At 45.2% G+C, this 5,828-nt stretch overlaps 1 non-coding gene across 1 annotated transcript; it reads left to right on the top strand.

Annotated features, from left to right (window-relative positions):
• Positions 1-5,191: 5,191 nt before the first annotated feature.
• Positions 5,192-5,329, top strand: LOC136382695 (small nucleolar RNA SNORA8). Its single transcript, XR_010747316.1, has one exon. It is a non-coding gene; the product is annotated as a small nucleolar RNA SNORA8 (small nucleolar RNA).
• The last annotated feature ends 499 nt before the right edge of the window (positions 5,330-5,828 follow it).

Genomic DNA, 5,828 nt, shown 5'->3' with positions numbered 1-5,828 from the left:
GAAGTGGCAAGAGAATAATACGTCAGCATATATTCTGAAAAAGAAAAGGACTCACATTCAAATCATTGTGAAATATATAAAACCCTTTATCCTGAAACTCCATCAAGATTTTTCAGGTTTTGCCCTGTCCGGTTGGCTCAGTGGTAGAGCGTCGGCCTGGCGTACGGAAGTCCCAGGTTCGATTCCCGGCCAGGGCACACAGGAGAGGCGTCCATCTGCTTCTCCACCCCTCCCCCTCTCCTTCCTCTCTGTCTCTCTCTTCCCCTCCCGCAGCAGAGGCTCCATTGGAGCAAAAGATGGCCCGGGCGCTGGGGATGGCTCCTTGACCTCTGCCCCAGGCGCTAGAGTGGCTCTGGTCGCAACAGAGCGACGCCCCGGAGGGGCAGAGCATCGCCCCCTGGTGGGCGTGCCAGGTGGATCCCTGTCGGGCGCATGCGGGAGTCTGTCTGACTGCCTCCCCGTTTCCAGCTTCAGAAAAATACAAAAAAAAAAAAAAAGATTTTTCAGGTTTTTTAATTTTTATTTTATTTATTTATTTATTTTTGCCATATTGCTAGGTTTGAACAACAACCAAAAATAGTTAAGAAGAACATCTGCTTTAAATTATCAATCACCCTTTAAAAGGCTCTGTGAGCAGAATAAAAAACAGAAGACTAGCGTATACATTCACAATTTAAAGACCGTATTCAGCCACCAGCTATGCATTATTAGATAAGGGAAGAACAAATTTCGTGGTGTGTGGCACTGCCATACCCTCATTTACAGCATATTAAAGTTAGGAATAACAAATAAGACAATTTGTAGGGACTAATGAACGAGTGGTTATGAGTCAGTAGAATGGAATGGTTCAGGCACTTGTATTTCTTAATGAGACTTGAAACACAGAGGAACAAAGGTTTCCTGTCTTCTTTTACGTTAAGTTCTTCTTTGAGGATTGCTACCTTCCCATCTTTGAAAAGGATCATGGTCTAGTATGTCAAGTTCAGCCTGCCTGTATGGTTTTCATTTGCATTTGTATGTAAAACAAGATTTTAGACCAGCATTTCTCTCTCAGCACCATAGACATTCTGGGCTGGAAAAATCTTTTTTTTTTTTTTTTGTATTTTTCTGAAGCTGGAAACGGGGAGAGACAGTCAGACAGACTCCCGCATGTGCCCGACCGGGATCCACCCGGCACGCCCACCAGGGGCGACGCTCTGCCCACCAGGGGGCGATGCTCTGCCCCTCTGGGGCATCGCTCTGCCGCGACCAGAGCCACTCTAGCGCCTGGGGTAGAGGCCAAGGAGCCATCCCCAGCGCCCGGGCCATCTTTGCTCCAATGGAGCCTTGGCTGCGGGAGGAGAAGAGAGAGACAGAGAGGAAGGAGGGGGAGGGGTGGAGAAGCAGATGGGCGCTTCTCCTATGTGCCCTGGCCGGGAATCGAACCCGGATTCCCCGCACGCCAGGCCGACGCTCTACCGCTGAGCCACCAGGCCAGGGCCTGGGCTGGGAAAATCTTTGATGTGTTTTGTATTATGGGGAGCTGAGCAGCTTCTCTGACCTCTGCCAGCAGTAATCCCCCAATCCACCTCCTCCTCCCCCTGTTCCTCCCCACCAAATCTGTCTCCAGACTTTGCCAAATGTCCCCTAGGGGGCAAGCTCATCCCCAGTTGAGAACCACTGTTTGTACCTTCCCATTGTCAGGAAATTTGAACTTTGCTGCTGAAATTTTCTAGATGAAGAAATTGCTTGCTGGCATGTTTCAGCACCTTATAGAGAATAGAGATAAATCTGGAGCTTATTAATAACATGTAATTTAATCCACTTCTATTCGAAAGCAATTGAATTTGATTAGAAACTTAATGTTTTCCTCAAAATACAGGAAAAGAAAAAAATTCTGCAAGTATGACATTTCAAGTAATATACTTTTCACAAGCTGCTCAATAGACAGAAATGATGGTACCAAGGAACTGGATGATTTTTACAAATGTTGTTGCAGAGAAAATAAAGCACATTCAGTGATTATGAGTTACCTCCAATTCGTTTGTTTGGCAGTACGCCCCAAAAATATAGCTAAGGAAATTAACAATCGGGGAAATACTCAGCACCCCTAGAATGTATTTGAATATATATAATGTCACCTCATTCCCTTTCGTAAATGTCTCTGAATACAGAGCCAATGTATTTAAATTTGTAACTCTATACTTTTCTCCTGGCTTACCCATATGATACTCCACTAGCTAGTGAAACCATTGCAACATAAAACAATTTATCTTTCCAGAATACATCAGCAGTTACATAACCTAATCAGGTTGAAAGGACTCTAATAAGTAGGTTCATTTTCCAGGGTTGTGAATGAGGGAAAGCAATGCATACTTACTGCTACACCAACACCAGGACTCAGGAGAGAAGGAGAGGACTGGCTCACTCAGTGAAGGTTAGCTGACCAATAATGAGAAATTAGCAGGGAGTCGTGAACGTGCTTACATGGCCCACGACTAGTTAGCAAAATGTTTGCCTGAGACGTAAAAGCCTAAGTTAGTGAAATATTTACAGATCATTAGGAACAATGAATGAAAAATCTGTCGGATCCCAACCTAGCCTTGACCTAGGAACTCACTGACTATGGGAGATAAGTGTAAATTAGACAGTCTCTCAAATAAAACTGGTGTATTGTTAAGAGACCTCATGTAAAGCCAGTAGCCACGGCCACCATCATAGCCGCCTAGCCCATGCAGGTTCACATTTGATTTGGACAGACGGTAATGAAACAATGGAGCCAAGCACTGGTGGGCCATCAGCTTTAATCCTAGCTTGTACCCGGCGAGCAAGAAATACACACAATGGGAAAACACTTCCCTTTTCATTTAGGGCTCCCAAAGCCACTGACTCATCCGAGTTTCCTAGAATCAAAGGTTTGTACCTCATCAGTCTCATTCACCTCTGTTCCCCATCTCCCTCTCTCTGCACAAACTCTGCACAAACTGGCTTCTCCTTCAGCACTCTGCCATCTTGGCTGCTTCTCCTCTCCTCCACATGGCCTTTCTCTGCTCTCCTTTCATGGGCTCTTCCTAGAACGTAATCCCTCTTCCCCGGAACAACATAATCTCTCTTCCTTTTAAAACTTTTTGGAGTGAAAGCGCTCCCCCAACACACAATAATATTATCACGCCCATCCCAAGCAAGAAGGGCAACTAATATTATCACCTGGGTGACGGGCTTCCACATGGGCAGCACCATCTTTAACAAAGTGAGCATAATATATTTTATCTGCCCAACAATCCACTCCTATGCTCACTTTACTACCCACAATCTACAACACCAGCATCCCTGTGCAAGGAAATTAGGCACATTACACAAATTACAACAACATGACAAATCATACAATTTCAACAATTACAAAGGTAAATTTCACCAGTCTCTGAGCACTTTGCCAAAAGTGCAAAATGTCCTCGGACTTCTCTCTAGCCACGGGAAAAGCTTCCCGGGGCAGAGGAATGCTTCCAGCAAAGCCATCCCCCATCCCCATCAGGGTATTTCACATTGTCCAAAATCCATAAGTCCATCCAACAAAGGAGCCAGTGCCCACTCCAGTCATAGTCCAGGAATCAGTCCACGCACATGGGGCCTCAGCCACCCCCCTCATCCCTGCCATCCTGACAGGTCTTACACTGTCCCAAAGAGGAGCACGTGGCAATTTCCATCTCTGCTCTGGAGAACATGATGGAATCTACCCCTATGTCCCCAAATCGCAGACCTATGAGGGGCGTAGTAGCTACTCCTTGCTGCTGGGCTCTCACCTTCTGGAGATTGAGGATCACAACTCCAGACCAATTCTCCTCATCCTCCAAAGAGGAACTGAAAACATCAGCTCCTGCTGCTGGGCTTGAGCCCCCGGCCTCCTGCCACTGCTGGCTCTCCGCAACGTCCAGGGAAATCTGCAACTCATGAACCTGTGATTCCTTCTCCAGTGGCTGCTCCATTTCCAAGTGAATCTCATGAACCTGGTTGGCCTCCTCTGGGGATTGCTCCAGCTCCAGGGTTGGCATCTCTTTCTCCCACGTTTGCTCCAGCTCCTTCCACTGCTCGGTTTGCAGGTCCTGGGCAGCCTCTTCCATAGAGCTCTTGGTTTCCTCATGCATGGCTGTAAAAGTCAGCCAGCCTACGGCCCCCAAAAGGACAGCCATGGGGAACCATAACAGCAGCCAGTCCACTGCTCGAAGGTAGTGGTGGCTCCATGCCGATCTGTATTGAATCCTGCCAACTACGCCAAATGTAAAGCCAATAGCCAAGGCCACCATCATAGACGCCTTGCCCATGCAGGTTTGCATTTGACTTGGACAGACAGTAATGAAACAATGGAGCCAAGAACTGGTGGGCCATTAGCTTTAATCCTAGCTTGCACTCAGTGGGAAGGAAATACATACAGTGGGAGAACACTCCCTTTTCATTCAAGGCTCCCAAGCCACTGACTCATCCGAGTTTCCTAGAATCAAAGGTTTATACCTCATCAGTCTCATTCACCTCTGTTCTCCATCTCCCTCTCTCTGCACAAACTCTGCACAAACTGGCTTCTCCTTCAGCACTCCGCCATCTTGGCTGCTCCCGCTCTCCTCCATGTGGCCTTTCTCTGATCTCCTCTAGCATGGGCTTCTCCTAGAACGTAGTCACCCTTCCCTGGAACAACGTAATCTCTCTTCCTTTTAAAACCTTTTGGCAAGCCTGACCTGTGGTGGCGCAGTGGATAAAGCATCGACCTGGAAATGCTGAGGTCGCTGGTTCAAAACCCTGGGCTTGCCTGGTCAAGGCACATATGGGAGTTGATGCTTCCAGCTCCTCCCTCCCTTCTCTCTCTCTCTGTCTCTCTCTCCTCTCTCTCTCTCCTCTCTAAAATGAATAAACAAAATAAAATTAAAAAAAGAAAAGAAAATAATGTTATAAAACCTTTTGGCACAAAAGCCCAGCCCACCACACATTAATGTAATCACACCCATCCCAGGCAAGAAGGGCAACTAATATTATTATCTGGGCAACGAGCCTCCATGTGGGCAGCGCTATCTTTAACAAAGTGAGCATAATATATTTTATCTGCCAAACACCTCACTAATATGGTGCCACCCAGGGAAAAAAGACGTCGAACAAAGTAGTGAAGTAAAATGAGAATTATTTAAGTTTCCTCTGAACTCCTTTCTATATAAAACATTTTTTTTCTTGCACTGCATGGTATCGAAATTCAGCAGTTTATTCCTGCTGGTTGTTCAAAGAACAGTGCTATATAAATTCAGTATCTGACATTGCTGATTTTCTTGGCTTTGTACATGTTAAACCTGGTAATTTTATTGATATAGTAAACAAAAAAAATTCCCCATCTGTCATTAGGAGTTATCCCCTTGGCAATAAAGAATGAGAAATGAGTGATTATAGGGTATGTATACATATATGTATCCAGTTTGCTTAACATTGAGCTTGTAACCCAATTAAGTTGAACGACAAATATATTCAAGCAGAATATATAGCATTATGCTATTTCACCTTCTATTCATTTGTAGCAACCTTTTTGTAAGTCACTTTTTGATAAAAGGAACATAATTTGCTCTGAAACATGAATGATAACTAAATAGATGCTTCAGTCTTATTATAGTAATACGCGACAGCTCTGGGGGGCAAAGGTCAGATAATTTCATTTCTCTGGAGCATACATCGAAGAGAAAACACTCTCTGGGACCCTAAAGCCTAACCTCACAGATGGTGGCTTGTTCTGGTTTGCTTACTCCTGTTGCATTTGTATTTCTTACTAAGTTTGGTTATCTGGTTTCACATATCTTTCCAGAGTTGAAAGAGCAATCTAA

The sequence above is a fragment of the Saccopteryx leptura genome, chromosome 10 (assembly GCF_036850995.1).
Source record: "Saccopteryx leptura isolate mSacLep1 chromosome 10, mSacLep1_pri_phased_curated, whole genome shotgun sequence".
Lineage (NCBI taxonomy): Eukaryota > Metazoa > Chordata > Mammalia > Chiroptera > Emballonuridae > Saccopteryx > Saccopteryx leptura.
Note: the sequence above shows the minus strand (reverse complement) of the source record. Positions and strands in the feature narration are given on the sequence as shown.